We start from the raw sequence: 26,892 nt of genomic DNA on the forward strand, positions 1-26,892 counted from the left end.
TAGTGCAACTCTGTAACTTCAGCTCCTGCCAGCAACTGCAACAGTTTCCAGGTCGTGCATGCTCTGAGGACTGCCTGTCTTCATTCTGCCCCAGAGGAACTGAAGGAATCTCCAGTGGAATGACGGAGTCACTTCCCTGCTTCAGCAGGCACCTCACTGCAGCGACGACCAGCACTGTGGGTCCCCTCTCCTGGATCCTGGAACACAGGTGGGGAACTGAAGTGACCTAGACTGTCCAAAGGTCCAACTGTCCAAATTTGGTGGAGGTAAGAGCTTGCCTCCCTGAGCCAGAAATTATCCCTGTTCACTGTGTGTTTTGCAGCTCCTAGGGCTTCTGTGCACTTTTCCAAGGAATCCTTCATGCACAGCGTAGGCCAGTTCCCCAGTACTCTATCTTGTGACGCTCAGCTCCCAGAGTTGTTCTCCAGCATCGTGGGACCCCTTTGTGTAGTGCTGCTATGACAGTGATTTGCAACTCCTTTGTCCCCATGTCCTGGGACTTCTGTAGGTGCTGCCTGGTGCTGCCTGGTATTCAGAGGGCCTCTGAAGTGCTGAGAGCCCCTCTGTCTCCTCAGTCCAAGTTGAGACCCCCAGGTCCCTCCACGGTCCAGGTAGCGCCTTTTTCCACCAAACACATCTTTTGCGTGAGCCAAGCTTGTTGGCAGAATCCAACAAAGAAAACCAGCCTTCATTCTTCTACTCGACGTCAGACATCACTTGTACCAAGCAGGAACCTGCAGCTGTCTTCTTTGGTGCATCTCTGACTTTTTCTTCCAGCTGGAGAATTCTCTTTTGCACCTTCATCTGGGTTAGCAGGGGCTCCTGTTCTTCCAGGACTCTTTAGCTGTTCTTGGACTTGGTCTCCTCTCTCCGCAGGTCTTCAGGTCCAGGAATCCTTCATTGGTGTTGTGAGAAAGTAGCCTCTTTCTAGCCTTGTTACCCCCACTTTTGGCCTGGTTGTGAGTGTATGTCAGGGTGTTTTCACTGTCTCACTGGGATCCTGATAGCCAGGGCCCAGTGCGCATAGTGAAAACCCTATATTTTCAGTATGTTTGTTATGGGTCACTGGGACCCTGCTAGCCAGGACCCCAGTGCTCATAGGTTTGTGACTTATATGTATGTGTTCCCTGTGTGATGCCTAACTGTCTCACTGAGGCTCTGCTAACCAGAACCTCAGTGGTTATGCTCTCTCTGTACAAATTGTCACTAACAGGCTAGTGACCAATTTCACCAATTCATATTGGCATACTGGAACACCCTTATAATTCCCTAGTATATGGTACTGAGGTATCCAGGGTATTGGGGTTCCAGGAGATCCCTATGGGCTGCAGCATTTCTTTTGCCACCCATAGGGAGCTCTAACAATTCTTACACAGGCCTGCCACTGCAGCCTGAGTGAAATAACGTCCACGTTATTTCACAGCCATTTTACACTGCACTTAAGTAACTTATAAGTCACCTATATGTCTAACCTTTACCTGGTAAAGGTTGGGTGCTAAGTTACTTAGTGTGTGGGCACCCTGGCACTAGCCAAGGTGCACCCACATTGTTCAGGGCCAATTCCCCGGACTTTGTGAGTGCGGGGACACCATTACACGCGTGCACTACATATAGGTCACTACCTATGTGTAGCTTCACAATGGTAACTCCGAATATGGCCAAGTAACATGTCTAAGATCATGGAATTGCCCCACCAATGCCATCCTGGTATTGGGGAGACAATCCACTAATTCCCCGGGTCTCTAGCACAGACCCGGGTACTGCCAAACTGCCTTTCCCGGGGTTTCACTGCAGCTGCTGCTGCTGCCAACCCCTCAGACAGGTTTCTGCCCTCCTGGGGTCCAGCCAGGCTTGGCCCAGGAAGGCAGAACAAAGGACTTCCTCAGAGAGCGGGTGTTACACCCTCTCCCTTTGGAATAAGGTGTCAGGGCTGGGGAGGAGTAGCCTCCCCCAGCCTCTGGAAATGCTTTGATGGGCACAGATGGTGCCCATCTCTGCATAAGCCAGTCTACACCGGTTCAGGGATCCCCCAGCCCTGCTCTGGCGCGAAACTGGACAAAGGAAAGGGGAGTGACCACTCCCCTGACCTGCACCTCCCCTGGGAGGTGCCCAGAGCTCCTCCAGTGTGCTCCAGACCTCTGCCATCTTGAAAACAGAGGTGCTGCTGGCACACTGGACTGCTCTGAGTGGCCAGGGCCAGCAGGTGACGTCAGAGACTCCTTCTGATAGGCTCCTTCAGGTGTTGCTAGCCTATCCTCTCTCTTTAGTAGCCAAACCCTCTTTTCTGGCTATTTAGGGTCTCTGCTTTGGGGAATTCTTTAGATAACGGATGCAAGAGCTCATCAGAGTTCCTCTGCATCTCTCTCTTCACCTTCTGCCAAGGAATCGATTGCTGACCGCGCTGGAAGCCTGCCAAACTGCAACAAAGTAGCAACGACGACTACTGCGACACTGTAACGCTGATCCAGCCGCCTTCTCGACTGTTTTCCTGGTGGTGCATGCTGTGGGGGTAGTCTGCCTCCTCTCTGCACTAGAAGCCCCGAAGAAATCTCCTGTGGGTCGACGGAATCCTCCCCCTGCAACTGCAGGCACCAAAGAACTGCATCACCGGTCCTCTGGGTCTCCTCTCAGCACGACGAGCGAGGTCCCTTGAACTCAGCAACTCTGTCCAAGTGACTCCCACAGTCCAGTGACTCTTCAGTCCAAGTTTGGTGGAGGTAAGTCCTTGCCTCCCCACGCCAGACTGCATTGCTGGGAACCGCGTGTTTTGCAGCTACTCCGGCTCCTGTGCACTCCACGAAGATTTCCTTTGTGCACAGCCAACCCTGGGTCCACGGCACTCCAACCTGCATTGCACGACCTCCCGAGTTGTCCTCCAGCGGCGTGGGACTCTCTTGTGCAACTTCGGGTAAGCACTGTTTCACTCCACTTTGTAGTGCCTGTTCTGGCACTTGTGCGGGTGCTGCCTACTTTTGAGAGGGCTCCTTGTCTTGCTGGACGCCTCCTCTGTCTCCTCACGCAATTGGCGATATCCTGGTCTCTCCTGGGCCACAGCAGCACCCAAAAACCCTAATCGCGATCTTTGCAGCTAGCAAGGCTTGTTTGCAGTCTTTCTGCGGGAAAACACTTCTGTACAACTCTTCATGACGTGGGACACCTATCCTCCAAAGGGGAAGTTTCTAGCCCTTGTCGTTCTTGCAGAATCTTCAGCTTCTACTGTCCAGTAGCAGCTTCTTTGCACCCACAGCTGGCATTTCCTGGGCATCTGCCCACTCTCAACTTGATCGTGACTTTTGGACTTGGTCCCCTTGTTCCACAGGTACCCTCGTCTGGAAATCCATTGTTGTTGCATTGCTGGTTTTGGTCTTTCCTGCAGAATTCCCCTATCACGACTTCTGTGCTCTTTGGGGAACTTTAGTGCACTTTGCACTCACTTTTCAGGGTCTTGGGGTGGGCTATTTTTCTAACCCTCACTGTTTTCTTACAGTCCCAGCGACCCTCTACAAGGTCACATAGGTTTGGGGTCCATTCATGGTTCGCATTCCACTTTTAGAGTATATGGTTTGTGTTGGCCCTATCCCTATGTGCCCCCATTGCATTCTATTGTGACTATACATTGTTTGCACTGTTTTCTATTGCTATACTGCATATTTTTGGTAGTGTGTACATATATCTTGTGTATATTTGCTATCCTCATACTGAGGGTACTCACTGAGATACTTTGGCATATTGTCATAAAAAGAAAGTACCTTTATTTTTAGTATATCTGTGTATTGTGTTTTCTTATGATATTGTGCAAGTGACACTAGTGGTACTGTAGGAGCTTCACTCGTCTCCTAGTTCAGCCTAAGCTGCTCTGCTAAGCTACCTTTTCTATCAGCCTAAGCTGCTAGACACCACTATACACTAATAAGGGATACCTGGGCCTGGTGCAAGGTGTAAGTACCCCGTGGTACTCACTACAAGCCAGTCCAACCTCCTACAGGTGTCTTGCAGTCTTGCTTGGTATTTGCATAATTCTTTATCACAACTTCCTGTGTCTTCTGAGGACACTTGCTGTATTTTACTCCTGCTTTCCTGGGCACTGGGGTAGGGTACTTTACTTACCTATGTTTTCTTACACTCCCAGCACCCCTCTACACACTACTCTTGCCTAGGTGGGCAACCGACAATCGCATTCCACCATTTTAGTATATGGTTTGTGTTCCCCCAGGCCCATTGTGATCTATAGGGATTTTCACTATTTGCACTATTTTATGACTGTTTACTTACCTGATTTTGGTAACTAGTGTATATTTTGTGTATAATACTTACCTCCTAAGGGAGTTTAGCTTCTAAGATATTTTTGGCCGTGTGTTACTAAAATAAAGTACCTTTTTTGGGGGGTAAAAGTGAGTATTGTCTTTTCTTGTGAGTAAGTACTGTGTGACTACAGTGGTGTTGCAAGAGCTTTGCATGTCTCCTAGGTCAAGCTTGGCTGCTCTGCCTAGAGCTACCTCTAGACAGCCTGGCTTCTAGACACAGCCTACATTTCACTAATAAGGGATAACTGGACCTGGTATGAGGTGTTTGTACCTTAGGTACACACTACAAACCAGACCAGCCTCCTACAAACGCTTGTTGGCATCCTTCCATGAAGTTCTTTGTGCACCATGCAGCTCCCGCCCCCAGCACTCCATCCTGCGATGCACAGCTTCCTGAGTGGTTCTCCGGCGGTTTGCAATCCCTTGTTGAAGTGCTACATGGGCCTCCTTCTGCACCTCCTTTGTCCCCATGCTGTGGGACTCCTGTGTGTGCTGCCTGGTCTGCTGAGGGCTCTCTGAGTTGTTGAGAGCCCCCTCTACCTTCCCCTCCTGGGTAGAGCCCACCAGATCCCTCCTGGTCCCAGGCAGCACTATTTTTCACTAACCGCAAGCTTTGCATGTGCCAAGGCTTGTTGGCAAAATCCAGTTAGGCAAACCAGACTGCAATCTTCCAACTGGCATGAGATATCATCTGCACCAACCAGAAACCTGCATCCATTTTCTTGGGTGCAGTACTGACTGTTGTTCTTCACCGGTGGTTCTTTTGCACCTTCATCTGGGTTAGAAGGGACTCCTATTCTCCATGAACTCTTCTGTGCTTCTTGGACTTGTTCCCCTTCTTATACAGGTCTTCAGGTCCAGGAATCCACTGTTGGTGCCTTGCAGTCTCTTATGGTTCTTGCATTATCTTCTTTCTCATGTTCTTTTGTGTTCTAGGAAAGTTACTGTGATTTACTCCTTTCCTGGGCTCTGGGGTGTCTTCTATGACTTACCTTTGGTGTCTTCTAATACTCCCTGTGCCCATGTACACACTACACGTGCCTAGGTGGAAAACCAAGATGTTCATTCCACTTTCTTAGTATATGGTTTGTTTTCCCCCTAGGCCCATCTCTAACTATTGTGATTTTCACTATTTTCACTGTTTTTACAGCTATTTCTGCATACTAGTGTATATAATTTGTGTATTACTTACCTCTTAAGGGAGTATAGTCTCTATGGTATTTTTGCCATTGGTGTCACCAAAAAAAAATACCTTAATTTTTGTAACACTGAGGGGCATGTTTATACTCTGTTAGCGCTGAATGTGCGCCACAAATATTTAAGCACATTCGGCGCAAACCTTGCACCATATTTATACTATGATGCCCGTCCCCGCGAACATCAAAATTCCTCCATGTGCGTCATTTTCTGGATGTGGGAAACAGCCTTCCGTTAATGACATGTAGGCGTTCCCATCCCAAAAATTACTTTAAGGCCTGTGGGCCTTATTTATACTCCCGCGTCATTTTGACGCACAGGAGGGGTCGGGCCTTAAAAAATGGCGCAGAGCCTGCTGTGCGCCGTTTTTAAACGCCTGGGTGAGGGCAGGCGTTAAGGGACCTGTGTGCTCATGTCCAATGGTCTCTGACCATGGAAGCAGTCCACAGGTACCCTTCCCTGCCCCCAGGGACACCAACTGCCACCCCCACCCACCCTTGGAGGACACCCATGGATCGGGGGACCCATCCCAGGTAAGGACAGGTAAGTTGAGGTAAGTATTTTCTTTAATTTGTTTTGTGGCAAAGGGGGGCCTAACTTGGAGCCCCCTACATGGCACTGTGACTTGCACCATTTTTTTATGCACAACCCCCATTTTCCCCTGTTGTGTAGCCATTTTAATTATAGATCCATGCACGTTAGTTTAATACAATAGGCCTCTGTGCACCTTGACCTATATATATTTTATTCAGCTTCGCATTGTTATTTTTTCAATAACCAGTTTTACGGTCTTGTTTTAATTTCTTCTATCAATCTGGTTTGAATAGTTCAGCACTGTGTTATCAAACAACGCATCACCCTGTGCTTCAGTCAAGGCTATAGTCTGGTACATTGCCGGTAAATGTGGTAGAAGTTTAGTTTCCAACATTCGGAGAAAATACACATCCTTACGTAGGGACATTTTCTTAGAACATTTGCTGTGTTAATTATAAAAACGCTTTCTAGTCCCAGTACACGTCAAGAGGGAGATTTCAGCCAGGGAACCACAACTGTATGCTGAATGCTTCGTTGCAAATGCTGACCCAGATTACAGGCCTTTGCTCAGGTATGAGGGTTGATGTCCTCCCGGGGGAACCTGAAAGGCAGGATTAGAGCTTAACATGCTGTGCTCGAAATACAATTTAGGTAGGGAATAGTCCATCGATTCTAGTGGCACTATGATAGCATTATTCTTATGCTTCACTCTCATCGTTGCTATCCAAAATGCAGTCATTTTATTAAACCAATCTTTAAAACCTATACTGCTTTTAATATCATTTATATATGAGACCGAACTGTGTATGAGAGAACCGGTTGTGACCTGAGTGACCACGACTTCCCTGAGAAGTACCAATATGGCATGCGCTCGGCTGCCCAATCATCTCTGCCTTTTGGGAGGGATGAGACACTGCTAGTTAGCCAGAGCAAAGCCCGGATTTGGAGCGACAAGTGTCATCCACCGTGGGTCAGACTCAGTCCCCCACACTGTGGATGATCTTGCTGCTCAAAATCCAGTAGTCTCATTAGAATAACGAGAGCCTACGTGACACACCTACACCGGCGCTGCCTGGTTAGAGTAATTCTTTTTTCTCTGACTAGCCGGCAGCGCCGGCTAACGTCAATCCATAAATAAAGCTCCTGTCTGGCGCGTTGGAATAGCGTTAGCCGGCAGTACATTTTTTGACGCAAACCAGCGCTGGCCTTGGTTTGCGTCAAAAGGTATAAATATGGGCCTGAGTATTTTCTGGCATATGTGTGAGTACTGTGTGACTACAGTGGTATTGCATGAGCTTTGCATGTCTCCTAGTTAGGCCTTGGCTGCTCATTCACACTACCCCTAGAGACCCTGGCTTCTAGATACTGCCTATATTTCACTATTAAGTGATAACTGGACCTGGTCATAGGTGTAAGTACCTTAGATACCCACTTCAAAACAGGAGATCCTCCTACACAGCAGATACACGTCTCAAACCGCACACATTCACTGCCATACAGCAACTCGGACACCTACACCTTCACAATACGCACACTTTGGCCAGCACACTCACACTATACTACAACAATACACAAATACATACAGCCATACAACTGACACAGCTCAAGGACAGGACCACTGAAGGCTACATAGCATAGTCACACACAGCAATAACCCACCTACGGCACATATACAAATAGGAATCACACTCACATTCAACACTGGCCAGGGACTGTCCACACATACAACACACATATCTATTGATGCTGCATGGATTGCATACAACACCACCATGAAACAACCCTGCCATGGACACACACATCAGACACATCACACCACAATGGAAGCACAATGGCATACTCAATAGACAGAGAGACAAATGGATAAAATAGACAAAGTGCACCATAGCAACAGTAACTGCACAGATGGGATGGGAGCATCAGGAGCATACTTGGAAGGAGGCTGCACTGGGGCACATGTCCGGTTGAATATGCCCCTGAAACAACATGCGCACAGGAAATGGCCCTGCATGGATCTCAGGGACAAACAGTACCAAAGCCAATTGTCATGCACAGCTACACATGGGGAAGGGACATACCTCTAAAGGAACTAGCTCCAAGGGACACACACCTAAGTGGACAGATGCATACCCAAATGCTAAGCAACTTAACATACTCCATGTCTGCAATAACAAAATTTAAGAATACACATATCACATGTATACAATAGCCGTATCAGGGCGACAAGTCCAACACCATAGATGCCCACATTGGACCACACAAAAAGAAATACTTACCTTACCAAACAGTGCACAATGCCATGAAACAAACATTGCATATACACACAAGACCTAAGATACAATTTATACCTGTCCCTTGTGGGACAACAGCACTGCACACAAACTCACATACTGCAGATGACAGTACATGGAGCAGCAAGCAGGCACAAACACACATAATTGGAGGCACACAACCAAAGTCACTCAGGAACAACATCAACCTAGGAAAGGATTTGCAGGAGAAATGTATACCCAACACAATCAGCTCTTTGGCTTTTATGTCAACAACAATTATGGCAAAAACATTATCCAAAGGCTATTGAACATTCCAATTTAATGTCCAAAAAACATGGCACAGTGCTGTTCCCCTACTTGACTCCTGACTGCCATGTAACCTTCACGGTAAGGGACATCCAGGGGGCAGGCAAGCACCTCAGTGATTATCGGAGGGTGAGATCAGATTTGGGAGAGGGGAGTTTGGGTTTTGGATTGGGAGGGAGGTCCTTTTTGGGAGAAGTGCTTTTTCTTTGGGGGCGGGGCATAGGTCTTTGCAGAGGGGGCAAGGGAGGCTTGGAAGGGATGGTCTTGGGTATGGATGAGGACCTTTTGGTTTTAGTGGGGGAACAGGGGTAAGACCAAGGTAAAAAATGAAAAGTTTTTTGGACACACAGGGACAGTCATCAGAAGTGGGTAGGGTTTTGAAGGTTGAGGGAATGGTTCTCTGATGTGTAGTTGTCGATGTCTTGGGTTTGTACTTATGGGAGGCATGTTTATGTGTGGGGGGTGTCTGTTGGATGGGCAAGTGAGAGTGTTTATGTGTCTTGGGATTAGGGGGGTGGAGGTCCTGGGGGATGCCGTGGTAGGTGGGTGGGTGTCTGTTGGGCTGGTGACTACAGGTATGGTGGATGTGCTGGATGTGCTGTGGTGTCTGCGGGTGTGGTGTTTGTGATGCCTGCAGGACTACTAGGGTGGTGTCTATGGGTACGATGGGTGTGGAGGCCAGAGCTTGAAATGATCTCTGCAGAGCAGCCATTGCTCCATAAATGGTTCCCAGGAATGTATTAGTCTGTAGTAATTGACCTGCCAATCTCTGGATGGTATTCATGATGATGGACTGACCCACAGAGATACTTCTCAGGAGGTCAATGGCCTCCTCACTGAGGGCAGCAGGACTAAGAGGGCTGGGGCAGAGGTGCCTGTGGCAAAGGGGACGTCCACCCTCTTTGGTGAGCGGACACGGCTAACTGGGTGGGGAGCAACAGGGTAGGCAGTGATTCAACGGGGGTGGCGGACAAGGATGGTATGGGGGATCCCCGACGGGTCTGCCACCACTAGGGAGTGGCCACTGGAGGAAGAATCCAATGATGATGAAGAATGTTCAGTCTCCCTAGTGGCACTCCCTTTGCCCACAGGTCACTGGGTCTCTCTGTGTCAGTGGAATCTTGACCCAAGGTTGCATGAGCAGATGTTTCCCCACACAAGCTGTTCCCGTCTCCTTTGCTTGCCGGTACTGATGTTGCATAAATAAAGAGAAATAGGGTCACAACAAGTACCTGATAACACTTCAACCACAACTCTGAGTGACAAAGAATACAGTCAGGTCAAGTGGGCCTAAGCAAAAACGTACACCTAACTGGCACAAACATGTGCCAAAACATATGCTTGCATGCCATCTGAATTTCCCAAAGTTACCCACAAGAAAATCAGGATGTCAGACTACTAAAATTGCATGGATGAAGTCGGGTAAACTCCACAACCATTCTACAATTAGGTGACTTCTCCATCCTCAATGCTGTGCCACGAGCAGCAGGCTCCAGTTAATCTGTAGCCAACAAAATTATCCTATTGTAAAGTATACACCCATTTTTCACAAACAAGTCTGTGCACAGATCCATTTTGCCCTTTCATGATGTACCAACAATTTGGGATGAAGCCTATGACACCCAGCTGACTGTCATAATGGACACATGTCAACAATGTATAGATCAACAAGTGACACGTGTTACAATATAGTCAAGAAGGTAGTATCATTGTCACATAGAGAGGGTTACATGTGTCAATGAAAGGAACACCACTGGCATCAGGTTCAATATGTCAAGGAGTAATGTCTCAAGGATACACACAACAAAGAATCAGTAAGCCCCTAATGTCTGACACCCATGACAATGACAACATCTGAGTGTGTCAGTAGTAGACATCCGTCACTTCTATGTTGTAGGGACATAGAGCTCATAGTGTAGGATGCTGGCCTGGCTTACAGTGGGTACCTTATTGTACTTACACCTTATGCCAGGTCCAGTTATCCCTTCTTATTAGATTAATAGTGTTCTAGCACCCTAGGCTGATAGAGGTAGCTATAGCAGAGCAGCGTAGGCTGAACTAGGAGACATGCAAACCACTTATATCATATAGCACTATTTCATAAGAAACACAATACTCAGAGTATCTAAAAATAAAGGTACTTTATTTTAGTGACAATATGCCAAAAGTATCTCAGAGGATGTTCTCACTTAGGAGGTAAGTAAATACACAAAATATACACACAAAACAAAATCAGGTGAGTAAAACACTTAGAAAAGTAGTAGTGCAAACACTGTAGAATGCAAAAGGAGACAATAGGCCTAGGGGCAACACAAACCATATAGTCTAAAAGTGAAATGAGAACCACGAATGGACCCCAGGCCTAGTGTAGTGTGTAGAGGGTCACTGGGAGTGTAAGAAAACACTAAGGGTGTCCCAGGGATACCCCACCCCAAGACCCTGAAAAGTAGGAGTAAAGTTACCCTTCCACTCCAGAAAGACAGTAAAGTCGAGATAGGGGATTCTGCAAAGGCAACAACTGACTGCAAAGCACTGAAGATGGATTCCTGGACCTGAGGACCTGTAAAGGAAGGGGACCAAGTCCAAGAGACACGCAAGTGTCCGGGGGGGCAGTAGCCACTAAACCCCGGATGAAGGTGCAAAAGGGCTGCCTCTGGGTGGAAGAAGCCAAAGATTCTGCAACAACAGAAGGTGCCAGGAACTTCTCCTTTGGTCAGAGGATGTCCCACGGCGTGCTGGAGGATACAGAGTTGGTGCCACGGAGAAATACCGCAAACAAGCCTTGCTAGCTGCAAGAGTCACAATTGAAGATTTTGGGTGCTGCCAGGGTCCAGGAAGGACCAGGATGTCGCCTCTTGGAAGAGGAGACAGAGGGGGTGTTCAGCAACAGAGAGAGCCCATGCAGAAGCAGGCAGCACCTGCAGAAGCACCTGAACAGGCATTCAGCAAATCTGAGCATGGCGGTCATCTCAGCCCAACAAAAGAGGGTGCCACGAAGTCAGAGGTCAACTCAGTGAAGTGGGCAATGAAGGACAGAGTGCTGGGGGCCTGGACTATGCTGTGCATGAAGGAAGTCGTGCAAAAGTGCACAGAAGCCCGAGCAGCTGCAGTTCACCCAGTACACAGGATTACTGTCTACAATGGGGAGGTAAGGACTTACCTCCACCAAATTTGGACAGAAGGACCACTAGACTGTCGGGGGCATTTGGATCCAGCTCCTGTGTTCCAGGGACCATGCTTTTCCAGATGAGAGGGGGCCCAGAGGACTGGTTATGCAGAAGTCTGGAGCCTGCGTTAGCAGGGGGAAGATTTCCTCAACCGATGGGAGATTTCTTCTTGGCTTCCAGTGCAGGGTGAAGGCAGACAGCCCTCAGAGCATGCACCACTAGGAAACAGTCGAGAAAGCCAGCAGTATTAGGCGCTACAATGTTGCTGGTAGTCTTCTTGCTACTTTGTTGCAGTTTTGCAGGTGTCCTGGAGCGGTCGATCCTTGGCAGAAGTCGAAGAGGGAGATGCCGAGGAACTCTGGTGAGCTCTTGCATTTGTTATCTGAAGAGAAACCCACAGGAGAGACCCTAAATACCCATCAGAGGTAGATTGGCTACCTAACCAGGTAAGAGCCTATCAGCTGGGGTCTCTGACATCACCTGCTGGCACTGGCCACTCAGAGGTCTCCATTGTGGCCTCATACCTCTGCATTCAAGATGGCAGAGGTCTGGGACACACTGGAGGAGCTCTGGGCACCACCCCTGGGGTGATGATGGACAAGGGAGTGGTCACTCCCCTTTCCGTTGTCCAGTTTCACACCAGAGCAGGGGCTGGGGGATCCCTGAACCGGTGTAGACTGGTTTTTGCAAGGAGAGCACCATCTGTGCCCTTCAAAGCATTTCCAGAGGCCAGAAGAGGCTACTCCTCTCAGGCCCTTAACACCTATTTCCAAAGGGAGAGGGTGTAACACCCTCTTTCAGAGGAAATCCTTTTTTCTGCATTCCTGGGACTAGGCTTCCCAGGCCCCAGGGAGGCAGAAACCTGTCTGAGGGTTGGCAGCAGTGGTAGCTGCAGAGAAAACCCAGAGAGCTATTTGGCAGTACCCGGGGTCCATGCTGCAGCCCCGGGGATGCGTTGGATTGTACCCCCAATACCAGAATGGTATTGGGGACAATTTCATGATCTTAGACATGTTACATGGCCATCTTCTGAGTTACCATTGTGAAGCTACACATAGGTATTGACCTATATGTAGTTCACGCATGTAATGGTGTCCCCGTATTCACAAAGTCCGGGGAAATTGCCCTGAACAATGTGGGAGTACCTTGGCTAGTGTCAAGGTGCCCTCACACTTAGTAACTCTGCACCCAACCTTCACTAGGTGACTTATAATTTACAATTTGCAGTGTAAAATGGCTGTGAAATAACTTGGACGCTATTTCACTCAGGCTGCAGTGGCAGTCCTGTGTAAGAATTGTCTGTGCTCCCTATGGGTGGCAAAAGAAATGCTGTAGCCCATAGGGATCTCCTGGAACCCCAAAACCCTGGGTTCCTAGGTACCATATACTAGGGAATTATAAGGGTGTTCCAGTGTGCCAATCAGAATTGGTAAAATTAGTCACTATCCTGCAGTTACAATTTTAAAAGCAGAGAGAGTATAAACACTGAGGTTCTGGTTAGCAGAGCCTCAGTGATACAGTTAGGCACCACACAGGGAGCACATATAGGGCACACTTTATGAGCACTAGGGTCCTGGCTAGCAGGGTTCCAGTGACACAGGCAAAAACAAACATACATATAAGTAAAAAATGGGGGTAACATGCCAGGCAAGATGGTACTTTCCTACACACTGTCACAAATAGAAGGACTCCAACTTACTGTCCAATTAGAGACAACATCACTACCTATATCATGGACATGCCAACCACTGTAGATATCTGTGGATCAATGCATGAACCCAAACACATGTGATGTCAACATCAATGCAAGACACTCCAGGATGCATGACAACAGTCAGGGAACAATCCTCAATCAATAAACATGTGCAGTAAACTCTTCTACATGATGCCAAATCAAAGGCATAGATAAACATAGATTAGTCCTACAATCATGAGCCACCTGTTATATCCCTCATTGCTACAGCAGTCCTACATGCCAAATGACATGAAGGTGTCTGTCAGACACTGCACAATGCCACACACTCCTGCCTGTGAGACAACATGGATTGTGCCACCATTGCAAATGTACCATTCCACTAACAGTTTTCCTAGCAGATGTATGTGAGGAGCTACAGACATCATGCCATCAACATTGCTAGGACATGCCTGAAATTTCACATAATGAACATTTCCTTAAAGGAAAAAGGCACATGTTGACATGTAGGCACAATGAATGTTGCCAAAAGTACTGGGACATTCCCCACTTACAAAGGGAAGGTGGTTTGCTACATCTGCAAACAATTATCCTGGTAAGCCATGTCACGTATATGATGGACACCAACATAGCACAGATTGCAATGAGGCACCAGAACCCATCATATACCAATGATAACTTGCCTTTCGGCATCAGATGTTTATATTCACATATGCCTAGGCACATGGTAGAGGACAGTGATCCATAATACAATTACCGTTCTGTCTGTGCCATACAGGGGACTATGGGCTCATAAATAACAACCACTACAACAACAAATAGTACATGAATGATGAGTGGACACAGCCATTTTTTGACCCTCCAGAGTAAGTAGTTTGTGAATTCCTCCAAGGTTTGTACTAGGTCCCAGGTTCAGAAGGCAAGGTACACCAGTTAGATACATATGACATGTCAAGACCAACAATCTCCCAAATTCAATGTGACACATTGCTTATCCCTAATTATCACAGGGAGCAGTCAGTACCCCACACAATCACCTGGCAATGGAACAAGCAGGATTTCTCTGTGTACTCACCTCCTTGTGGCTGCTGTGCTACCCTCAAATGCCCATGCAGCTCTGGGTATGCCACTGCCAGATTGCTGGCCATTAGGAGGGTCAGGACCCCACTGGCACCCCACCCATGTTGAGAGGACAGCCCCAGCTGGGCCTCCGTGATTTTCTGGGCCCAGCATTCCAGGACCTCCCACCTCTTTCTGTAGTGGGTGCTCCGCCGGTTGTGGACCCCCAGAGTCCGCACCTTCTTGACGATGGTGTTCCAAATCCCTTTATTTTGATGGGTGTTGATCTGTATGGATGCACAAACACAAGACAGGAAATTATGTCCCCAGATCACATACAAAAAGGCAGAGCCACATGTCAGTACACATTGCAATGAACAATCTGTTTGGCCCAAAATGCCCAAGTGGGGCACATACTAGTCACTAAGCACATGGACATGACTAAAAACATTTCCCAACCTGCAGCCTAAACCACCACCCTGGTCAGGCCACCACAACTAGGTTGGCCAACTGACATCTTGTGGGATATGCCATGGCATTCTGACAGAAAATTCAAAAAGTATGGGACACAACACAACTCTGTAGCTTCCTAAGCCACAGCGACTGCAGCTCCATATCCTATAATACAACTCATGGCACACATTGTGTTTCTAAAAATTCTGGACCCATGTAATTTACTTTGCCACAGCAGTACGATTTTAGTATCAAAAGACCGATAATGACTAGTACACTAAGCATGAGCATTTTCGCTCAATTCCAGCAGCGTTTTCACCTCGAAATCGCCATTTTCATCCTGCACTCGTGGCTCCCATTTTATACACGGCAGCCATTTTAAAAGTTGCCCTCACATAGGCTTATAATACAGTCAGATTTGATTCCAAGGACACGTACACCTTGATTGACTTTTCTCTGACCTGGGCAAGCTGGAACCATTGCCTCAGGCCAAACCTGTTTGGTCAGTCCCTCTCCCAGTGGCCGAATCAGACAGCATCAAGGCACACCATGCCATAAAACCCTTATTATCGCTCACACACCCTGCCTAATCTTGCTCACACCTGCACCTGCTCTTTTCTTCTTCATACTTTACGAAGGGGAGGTGCCCGTTTTTATTGGGGGTCCACACTTATCTGATGTAAAATACTAGGCCTTGCCGGGTAATTTATTATGGGTTGGATGACATGAAATATGAGGTTTCATCATGACACTGTTTTTTCCTTTGTAGTGAAAACATGTGAATGACCAACCAAAATGTCAAGAATGTTTGCCTGAAGCTTAAAAAACTGTATATAAGGAAACCTGACTTTGCATTGAAATACAGTCTCCTGAGAACATACAAACCGTGCTGTTGTACTTCTAGGACGCTTGTTACTTGGTTGCAGCCAATAAATTCGATCTTTGACTTCACCTAGAAGACTCTGAGTTTCTGTGGTCTGAATCAGGAAAGTACCCGAGGTCTTTGGGTGTACCCTGGCACCACTGGGTTACCGGATCAGTACCGGTTCTGAAAAACCCAGTACCTCAGTTGGCGCCCAATGTGGGGCGATACCAGCGGTACCGGTCCAAGCCTGAGGTCCGTGAGGAGCTTCGTGTGAGAATTCTGGAGGAAGGCCGCCACTTCATCGACCCCTGCATGTCGACGTGGTCCGAAAGTCTTTGCTGCGAGGTTCCCCGCTTCCCGACGGCTACGAAGGACTGCTGCCCTGGCTATCGCCCTGATTTGGACCCTTGATGTTTGGTAGAGCGAAACGATAAGACGAGTCTTCTGGTGACGTCATCGATTTTTTCAGTTAAGTATAAGTGGAGCGTCTCCCAGTCCTTAGTTGGACACTTGGTTTGGTCCTTAGTTGGACATTTGGTTTGGTATCCCTTCGGGATCACTTTGATTTGGAACTTGCAAGTACCAAAGCCGAAGGACTCGTGTACTCATGAGACTATCGTAAACGATAATGCTTTGAAGTTTGAAGCTAGACTAGTGAGCGAAGATGCCTGGTCTTAGCAGACTTGGAAATTTGTTTTGTCTTGGTTGTAAAAGGGACTCCCGGTTGGAGGACTCATGTCCGGTTCCTCCGATTGGAACTCCAACCTATGAACTATATGTGAAGCACGGAGTAGGCCCCATCACATATAATGAAGTATGGATCCGTTACACCAGAAAAAATGGTGTTTTAAAATGGCCCCAAAATGGTAGCTTTGACACAGAAATTTTAGATAACCTCGAAGTTAGACTTTTTAAGAAGAAAGCCCGGCCGGCAATGTTTGATTCTTTCCGCTTATGGCGTAAGGAAGCCAAGCAAAAGGAAATTAAGGGGGTCATTCCGACCCTGGCGGTAAATACCGCCAGGGCCGGGGACCGCGGGAGCACCGCCAACAGGCTGGCGGTGCTCCCTTGGGCATTCTGACCGCGGCGGTTCGGCCGCGGTAAGAACAGGAAACCGGCGGTCTCCTGCCGGTTTTCCGCTGCCATGGGGGATTCCGACCCCCTCACCGCCATCCTGTTCCTGGCGGTTCCGCCCGCCAGGAACAGGATGGCGGTGAGGGGTGTTGTGGGGCCCCCGTAAGAGGGCCCCACTTTGTATTTCAGTGTCTGCATTGCAGACACTGAAATACGCGACGGGTGCCACTGCACCCGTCGCACATCCTCCACTCCGCCGGCTCCATTCGGAGCCGGCATCCTCATGGAGGGCTGTTTCCCACTGGGCTGGCGGGCGGCCTTTTGGCGGTCGCCCGCCAGCCCAGTGGGAATCCCAGAATGACCGCCGCGGTCTTTTGACCGCGGTACGGTCTTCTGGCGGTTCCCTCCAGGCGGGCGGCTCCCGCCGCCCGCCGGGGTCAGAATGACCCCCTAAATTAGCTAAGAAAAATAAGAGAGAAAAAGGTATTTCGATTATGCAAGCTGCTATACAGTTTAAAGATAACGAAGTAGAACAGTTGAATGAGCAGTTGCATAGGCGACATAAAATGACAGTAGATAAATGCTATCCAGTTTTGCCGCCTCTTCAGCAAGATGCAGCAAGAGACTCTGAAAAAGATCCCCTAATGTCGCATTTGCTAAATTCGCCACCACCCTATGCGCAGAATGCCACGGCACCTCCGCAACCTCTGGTTGCACAACCAGTGGTTGCATTGCCTCCTGCTCCTCCACAGCACCCACCAGCTATTTTTCAGTTGGTTCCTATTCCTCCGGTGCAGCCTCCTCAAGGGCCACCGGCTTTGACATCTGCTCTGCCTTTACTTCCTACAACTTTGACTACTATAGCGACTACCACTCCTGGTATTGTTTCTGACACTGCTTCGGTCTCTGCCTTGTCTCATTCTGTTTTTCCTCCTGTTCATTTGTCAACCTCTCCCTCTCTCCGTCGGAGAATGACAAACACTGTGACTAGTCTTTTATCCCCTCTCTTTGGGTCATTAGCTACGACCCCAGTTTCAGAGCGTAAACAATTGCGTAGCCAATTGCCTGATGGTAGGGAGAAAGAGACACTGAATTATTTGGCGCATAAATGGGTTACTGAACCAGCGAGATATGAACTAGAGTCTGTTATGGATGTCTTTCATCAGTGGGAAGAACCGAAACAGAGATATGTTTTTGAGAAAATGTGTACTTTTCTTTCTGAGGATTTAGAGGAAAATGGTTTGGAGCCCAATCCGCCTAAATTGTGTCGTGTACGGTTCGATTTTGCGACAGGTTTGATTGTGGGTTCAGATGTCGAGAAAGCAGTTGCAATGTTATTGTCGTTTAGGACTGAAGGTGTTTCCAGGTTATTGTTTAAATATGATTCTTCTGCTAAAAAGAAAGGGAAACAGTACCCCATGAGAGAAGTTCCCCCACAATGGAGGGAAGGGGACCCAAATGCTAATCCACCTGTCCTGCCTCATTTCCAGCGTGTATGGGTACACGTTCCATGGAAGCGAGCTGAAGTTTTAGCCCTTAAACAGACATTGCCTGATCCCCGTAAGAATCCTACAGGGTATTACAAGGAATTGTCACAGACTGCGGGGTCTTGCATTATGAATTTAGCTGACATAGACATGTTGTTTGGGAATGTTGTTCCACAGCCTTTATGGGGAAAGATTCGCCATACAGACCATGCTCAAGAGTTAGGTGACACATGGGCTAACATTGCTGCTGCAGACGCCCGACAAATTGGTGGTGCTAAACCTCAGCCTTTAGTGACAGAGCTTCCTGGTAGGATTATTGATTACATGAAAACTATAATGCCTGTGATGCGTGTAAACTGGGATAAATTGTCTGCATGTAAGCAAAAGAAAGAAGAAATGGTATCAGATTTCTTCACCAGGTTTGAAGAAACGTTTGTGGACCACAGTGGTCAAGATATGAGCACGGAAGGTGGTCAACGTTTGTTCGTCGATAAATTTGTGCATAATCTGCTTCCTGAGTTGTGTAAAAAGTTAAAAGATTCAGAAAGTTCTTGGGCAGTTTCCTCTTCAGCGCAGATATTGGCTACTGCACAATACTACGAAAATAGAGATAAAGATGAGAGAGATAGAGTAGAGAAGAAAACTAAAGAATTGAAAACAAAGGTTCTGTTACAACAAGCGTACCCGCCACGTGGTGGTCAAAATAGTGGTGCACAGAACAACTATCAGAATAACTATCAGCCCCAACCGGTTCAGAGAAACTCGCAAAGAGCCGAGTATGCTCAACCACGTATCCCAGTAGGTCCCAATCAGTGTTCATACTGCAAGGAAGAGGGTCCTTTCAAGTATAGCTGCCCTGCTTTGCTACAGCGCGCAAATGGTACTTCTGGTTTAAGAGGTCGAGGTGTTCCACAAGCACCTAGAGGAAGAGGACATGGATATGTTCCCCAGAGCGCGCGCCCATTCCCCCCTCAAAACTCAATGAACAGATTTGATCAGCAGGTTAATGCATCTGGTAGGACGGCTCAGTACTATACTGATGATTACTATACAGAGGATGAGCATTTGGACAGTAATGATTGCTAGGACAGCCATAGACAAAGAGAGGGAGTTGTTTCAGTTCCAGTAGATCAGAGTGGGCCTTATGTTAAGGTGATTGCATCAGGTGTGTCAGAACCTTTTCTGTTGGATACTGGGGCTACCAAGAGTTCTATTATGCACTCAAAACTCCCTGGCGCACCTTTGTCTGGCGAAACAAATGTATCAGTAGGTTTTTCCGGCACCCCAGTTAGAAATCCGATTTCTAACCCTATATCTCTTTCTGTTGGACCTTGTAAATTTGAAACACCCCTTATTTTGACGACAGGTTGTGGCGAGAACTTGTTAGGATTAGATCTGTTAAAGAGATTGTATGCGACATTGTATTGCTCTCCTTCTGGAGTGCAACTCACATTGGGTAAGAAAGTGGTTTCACCAATGTATTTGTCAAAGGACAGATTTCCACCAGAATTTTCGTCTCTTCCTAATACTCTTTGGGCTACTGGACCTAATGATGTAGGTCTTTTGGAAATTCAGCCATATATTAAAAGCCAATGTTAAAATGCCACGTATTCCCCAATACAAGATCTCTAGTGAAGGGGAAAAAGCGTTGTTAGCAATTATTTGTGATCTGATTGAGAAGGATGTAATTGAAGAGACAAGAGGCAACGTTTGCAATAGTCCTGTTTTGCCTGTCTTGAAGCGTACTGACCCTACTCAGCCACCTGTTTATAGGTTTGTAATTGATCTTAGAGAGGTGAACAAAATAGTTGTGCCACAGTTTCCAGTCGTCCCCGATATCACTGCATTGTTGACAATGATTCCAGCTTCAGCCACTTGGTTTTCAGTGATAGACCTGAAAAATGCTTTCTTCAGCATCCCTATTGCCGAAGAGAGCAGGGACATTTTTGGCTTCAATTTGGGAGGACGAAGCTTCAGATTTAAGAGAGCTCCTCAAGGCTATTGTGAAAGTCCATCTATCTATAGTCAGGCTTTGAAAGCACAGCTTGACACTCTTATGTTACCTGATGGCGCCACTCTCATTCAATATGTCGATGATTTGCTAGTTGCTGCAGATACTAAGAAGATCTGCAAAGAAGCAACATCGTCATTATTGCGTCATTTGTCTGATTTACACCAAAAAGTGTCCCTTTCAAAGTTACAGTATTGTCAAAAAGAAGTGACCTATTTAGGTCATCTCTTTTCGAAGGAGGGAAGGCAACTGACCCCAGAGAGAATCAGGGCTGTTGCAGCAATGAGTGTGCCAAGAACACAGAGAGAAGTGCGTGCTTTCTTGGGTATTACATCATATTGCAGACAATGGATACCTAATTTTTCGTTAATAGCCAAACCTTTGGTGGCATTAACTTGTAACAATACACCAAATCCCGTCCCATGGTCTGAAGATTGTCAGAAAAGTTTTGTCAAATTACGTGATGCATTATGTTCAGCTCCTGTGTTGGGTACCCCCAACTACAGCAAGCTTTTTACATTGTATGTCCATGAGAAAGAAGGTTGTGCGTTAGCAGTTTTGACACAACAGTTTGGAGACAGGGAGCGTCCATGCGCCTATTTCTCTTCAACCTTAGACCCAGTAGCTAAGGCACTACCGAGCTGCTTAAGAGCGGCAGCGGCAGCTGCTGTTTCTATCCGACAGTCTGCTGGTTTAGTGATGAACAACACATTAATCGTAATGGTTCCACATGCAGTGGACACGTTGTTAAACAGAACCAAGACACAGCATTTAACTAGTGCTCGATTGTCAAGTTACGAGTTGACATTGTTAGCAAGCCATGTACATTTAAAAAGATGCACTACACTTAACCCAGCTACGTTATTGCCAATTGTGACGGAGTTAGATACTTCTGAACAACATGATTGTCTCCATAGAACAGAAGAAGAAACGAAAGGGAGAATAGACCTTCTAGACACTCCCCTTGCAAAGAGTGATGGTACTTTGTGGGTGGATGGTTCATGCTTTAAGCTCCCGAATGGTGACACGACTGCGGCGTATGCTGTGACAACTTTGTGTACGATTGTTGAAGCTGCACGTATCCCACACAATTCAGCCCAAGCAGCTGAGTTAATAGCCCTAACAAGAGCATGTACAGTATCAAAAGGAATGAAAGTGACTATCTATACCGATAGCCAATATGCGTTTGGTGTGGCCCATAGTTTTGGGCGTTTGTGGAAGGAACGTGGGTTCCTGACCTCGCATGGAACTAAAATACAGCATGGTCAGTTGGTAAATGAGCTCCTTGATTCACTTACTTTACAGTTGCAAGTTGCGATTGTGAAGTGTAGCGCACATAAAAAGGTGACTGATGATGTTGGTCGTGGGAATGCATTTGCTGACGAGGTCGCAAAAGAGATGGCAAGGAATATGATGAGCCGAATGTATGTTGCGGGCCCTGCAAGATGGATTGGTGATGTTGGAATGTGTGAAGACACGATAGAAAGCGTGAAATCGGTTCAAGCTGAAGCCACAGAGAGAGAATTGAGTATGTGGAGAGAAAGTACGGGTAAATTGGATGCTAATGGTTGTTGGGTCGAGTTGTCAGAACATCAGAGATGGTTGCTACCCGATATGTATGTGCTTGCAGTGGTTACAATGGCTCATTGAATGGCTCACATCAGTGTGAAAGAGATTTGTAAGTTGTTGGCCCCAGTATGGCAAAATGCAGGAATTCCCAAGTGCGCAGAAAATGTGGTTAAAAATTGCATGGTATGCCTGAAACACAACCCTGGTAGAGGAACCCCAACTCCAGCTGGTCATTTTGCACCTCCTACGTATCCGTTTGAGGTTTTGCAGCTAGATTTCATCCACATGGAGAGGTGCAACAACTTAAAATACGTACTCGTTGTTTGTGCCTTTTCAAGATGGGTGGAAGCCTATCCCCTTAAAGACAATACTGCGCTATCCACAGCCAAAGCCCTTGTGAAAGAGTTCTTCCCTAGATTCGGAATGCCGAGAATGATCTGGAGTGACAATGGAAGTGAATTTGTGGGTCAAGTGATGAAGAAAGTATGCGAAGGGCTAGGCATAAACCAAAAGTTTCACGCTGCAAATCACCCTCAATCAGCTGGATTAGTGGAGTGCTATAATGGCACTCTAAAGCTAAAATTGGCCAAGATACAAGCGAGCTCTGGTCTTAAATGGCCTGACGCTCTACCCTTAGCACTCCTATCAACCAGAATGACTGTGCATTCACAAGTGAAACTTAGTCCCTATGAAATAGTCTTTGGCCGCCCGGCCAATATATGGGGAGTGCTCAGGCCCAAGAAGTTTAGCGAGATAGAGCATCCTGTTTTGCTCGACTCTCTGTATGAATTGACGGCTAAATTGCGTGTTTTACATCAACAGGTCCACGACACCCTGCCTCCGGTCTCTGAATCTCCAGGTCATCCCATTGAGCCTGGATCCTGGGTTTTAATAAAGAACTTTCAGCGAACCAAAAACGAGCAGCCCAGGTGGACTGGACCGCACCTCGTTCTTCTCTCCACAAGATCAGCTGTTCGAGTAGAAGGGAAGAAACACTGGATCCATGGGACCCATTGCAAAAGGGTACCCCTACCTCTGCCATATGACCGGTGGATCCAGGAAGGTGTCGCCGACTCAGAGACTGAAACCGTGCCACGTTTTCTGCCTTTCAGCGATGCACGAATAAAAGGAACACTCACTGAGAAAGAAAGTGATGACATTTTATAATCAGCAGTATCACCGTCAGTTCGATTGGACACTACAGAACCTGAACTCCTTTTTCAGGACCACACGATACCTGGGACTAACCGTTATAATCTACGACCAAGAATAAAGGACAAATAAAACAGTTTACTTTTCTTCCCTTTAGCAAAGTTCTCCAATATGGAAAATTATTTTTTAATGACTTTTTTTTTTTGTGTTTTTCGAACCTCCATCCGGGTTCAGCTGTAGGATCGTGGCTGAAAAGACTTATGGGGGTAACCTGTGGACACAAGGTCTATAGGTCTGGTTTGTTCTAGGGCGGCCTGGAACATTCAGAACACTCCTAAGGGAAGTAAACCAACCGCCACGAACGGCAACGGTTAGAGGATGGAATCTTTCCAAAATGGAGAACATGTTGAAAGACTGAATTTCAAGAAGAGAATATGTGAAACGACAACCAGGAAACGGGTTTTGCTGCTGTGCATTTTTATGTTATTTAGTATACTTATGTTTTTTATAGGATATGTTTTATTCTGTTTTAACGTGATATTGGCACCCACTACCTCGTCTACACCTACTCCTTCCACTGTTTCCCCACATTCTTTTCAACTCCTCCCTAAACATGAATCTGCTAGGAGACTAGAGTTCATTAATAACTCCTTCATCCAGCTTTTGCACCAACACCAACTAGTGATAAATACAACTAACTGTTGGGTGTGTGGCCTTATGCCTCACACAGCAGATAAAGGTATCCCTTATCTGATCCTGCCTTTCAGCCATAATGGTTCCGTGTGGGCATTCAGAACGATATTCATCTATGCACACTACCCGCTACGTTTTGCGGAAGACAACCCTAAGAAAAATGCTTTAGTTAAAGGTATCATAGACATGATGAAGGACAATATCTTCTACGAGACTATCCCCAGAGATGAGACAATAGCATATATAGGATGGAACATGACCGGATATGAAGCCACAATGAGTGAGAAACAGCAAGCTAAGATATCTTCCCTGATTTGGGTTGTACCCCATCAGGGTCACCTGTGTCTGCAAGGTACTGGCAAGAATCCCAGAGCTCAACTAGGGGGAAGCGTCTGCACTGAGACATATGTCTTCGCATCTCAGACCTCCCCCCCGCTCTTGGCAGCTAAGGGTACCTATTTCATCTGCCATGATAGAGCCTTTACATGGTTGCCCCCTGACTTTTCGGGCACATGCTTTGTTTCGTTCCTGTTGCCCCCTACCTACACAGCAGCGGCAGATTACCACAAGACGAGGATAGTTAGAGGCGTCTTCAGTGAAGAAGACACTGCAGGACAAGAATTTGGGGACTTCGTAAAGGGTTTTCTGCCGTTCTGGGGACAAATAGGTAACAGCAGGAGCATAAGGCAATTGATAAGAGTGGTTGAATCCACCGTGGCTGAAACCGCTGGTGCCCTTGGTAACTTGACTGCTGAGCTCCAGTCGGATCGTCTTATGACCCTTCAGAACAGGGTCGCATTAGATGTCATACTTGCAGACCGGGGTGGAGTATGTACATTGATCCAATCGAGTTGCTGTGTTTTTGTCCCAGATAACGCTCCAACAGTATACCAGGCCATCTCCAAACTGCATAGAATTTCTGAATCTATTCATTTAGATAGAGGAGATTGGTCATTAATGGGATGGTTCTGGGAACTGATATCAGCATGGGGATGGAAGATTCTGATGGTCATTGGGATGATCTTGGCCATTCTTTTCCTGTTCTGTCTATGCGTGCAGTGTGCTCCTGCAATATGTGGCCTCTGTGTTACATCATGCATAAGGAAAGCTGCACCAAGAGACGAGCTAAATACTAGGATGATGTTACAGCAACATCTCAACGACTTTAGAAACATAGACCTGGACTCAGATTAGCATGAGAATAGGTTTATTGCCTATGTAAGGGCAAAAGGAGGGTTTGTGGTTCTAAAAATTCTGGACCCATGTAATTTACTTTGCCACAGCAGTACGATTTTGGTATCAAAAGACCGATAATGACTAGTACACTAAGCATGAGCATTTTCGCTCAATTCCAGCAGCGTTTTCACCTCGAAATCGCCATTTTCGTCCTGCACTCGTGGCTCCCATTTTATACACGGCAGCCATTTTAAAAGTTGCCCTCACATAGGCTTATAATACAGTCAGATTTGATTCCAAGGACACGTACACCTTGATTGACTTTTCTTTGACCTGGGCAAGCTGGAACCATTGCCTCAGGCCAAACCTGTTTGGTCAGTCCCTCTCCCAGTGGCCGAATCAGATAGCATCAAGGCACACCATGCCATAAAACCCTTATTATCACTCACACACCCTGCCTAATCTTGCTCACACCTGCACCTGCTCTTTTCTTCTTCATACTTTACGAAGGGGAGGTGCCCGTTTTTATTGGGGGTCCACACTTATCTGATGTAAAATACTAGGCATTGCCGGGTAATTTATTATGGGTTGGATGACATGAAATATGAGGTTTCATCATGACACTGTTTTTTCCTTTGTAGTGAAAACATGTGAATGACCAACCAAAATGTCAAGAATGTTTGCCTGAAGCTTAAAAAACTGTATATAAGGATACCTGACTTTGCATTGAAACACAGTCTCCTGAGAACATACAAACCGTGCTGTTGTACTTCTAGGACGCTTGTTACTTGGTTGCAGCCAATAAATTCGATCTTTGACTTCACCTAGAAGACTCTGAGTTTCTGTGGTCTGAATCAGGAAAGTACCCGAGGTCTTTGGGTGTACCCTGGCACCGCTGGGTTACCGGATCAGTATCGGTTCTGAAAAACCCAGTACCTCAACATGGGCACAATCTAGCCTGTGAGGATGGAGTATATGTTGAAGTACAGGAAAAAAGTGGAAATGAGGCACTTACCTGCTCCTCTGGTGCACCATAGAGCTGTCATTACAGGGGTAGGACCTCCTCCACCGGCTTCTCCAACTCCTCCAGGGAGAAGGCAGGGGCCCTATCACCTTTTGGACGAGGCATGTTTGCTCTCAGAGGCAATACATAGCAGCTCAGGTCATGGAGGTCTTGCTGACAGCAGTGTCAGGAGTAAAAGGAGTTATTCCTAACATGGTAGCCACATCTTACACATACACGCCCGTAACCGCCGGCAGACAAAGCCATTGGCCCAAGACCACCACTGGCAACAACTTTAGCTTAAGGCTGTGTCCGCCGCAGTTGCAACCGCCTGCCACAGTAACAACTCTGAATAATGGTCTAAACAACTACAGCTGAGAAGTGCTGGTTTTGTCCTGTCATTTGTGCCCTTCTAGTTTGAGAGCATTTTTGTACATTGCCAGGCACAAATGGCAAGTTTATTTTGGCCACAGGCACCCTCTCTCCGGTCATTTCAAAGTAGGGAACATTTGTCACATTCTGAGTAGCATGTTTCATGGAAACACTTGTTTCTGTCCAGATAGATGATGTATAGACATTTGTGGTAAAGCAATGGGGCAACATGTTAATTCTGTTTAATTTACATTGATAACGCATAGTGAGCATCATGTCATCAAATCATGGCATGCCTTGTCACCATATGTCAATAACATGCATTATGTATGTTGCAAGAAACAAAATTGAATGATGTCTATACTCATTTTTTGTCCTACATAGGTACCCAGGGAAGGGAAGGATCAGACATTTTCCTGTCTACTGATCACTGCCAGACCTTTAGGCAATGGAAGACAGACACATCATCCAGATGTAGCATCTGAATAGGCAAAAATTGTTGAT

This window comes from Pleurodeles waltl, chromosome 2_1 (assembly GCF_031143425.1).
Source record: "Pleurodeles waltl isolate 20211129_DDA chromosome 2_1, aPleWal1.hap1.20221129, whole genome shotgun sequence".
NCBI lineage: Eukaryota > Metazoa > Chordata > Amphibia > Caudata > Salamandridae > Pleurodeles > Pleurodeles waltl.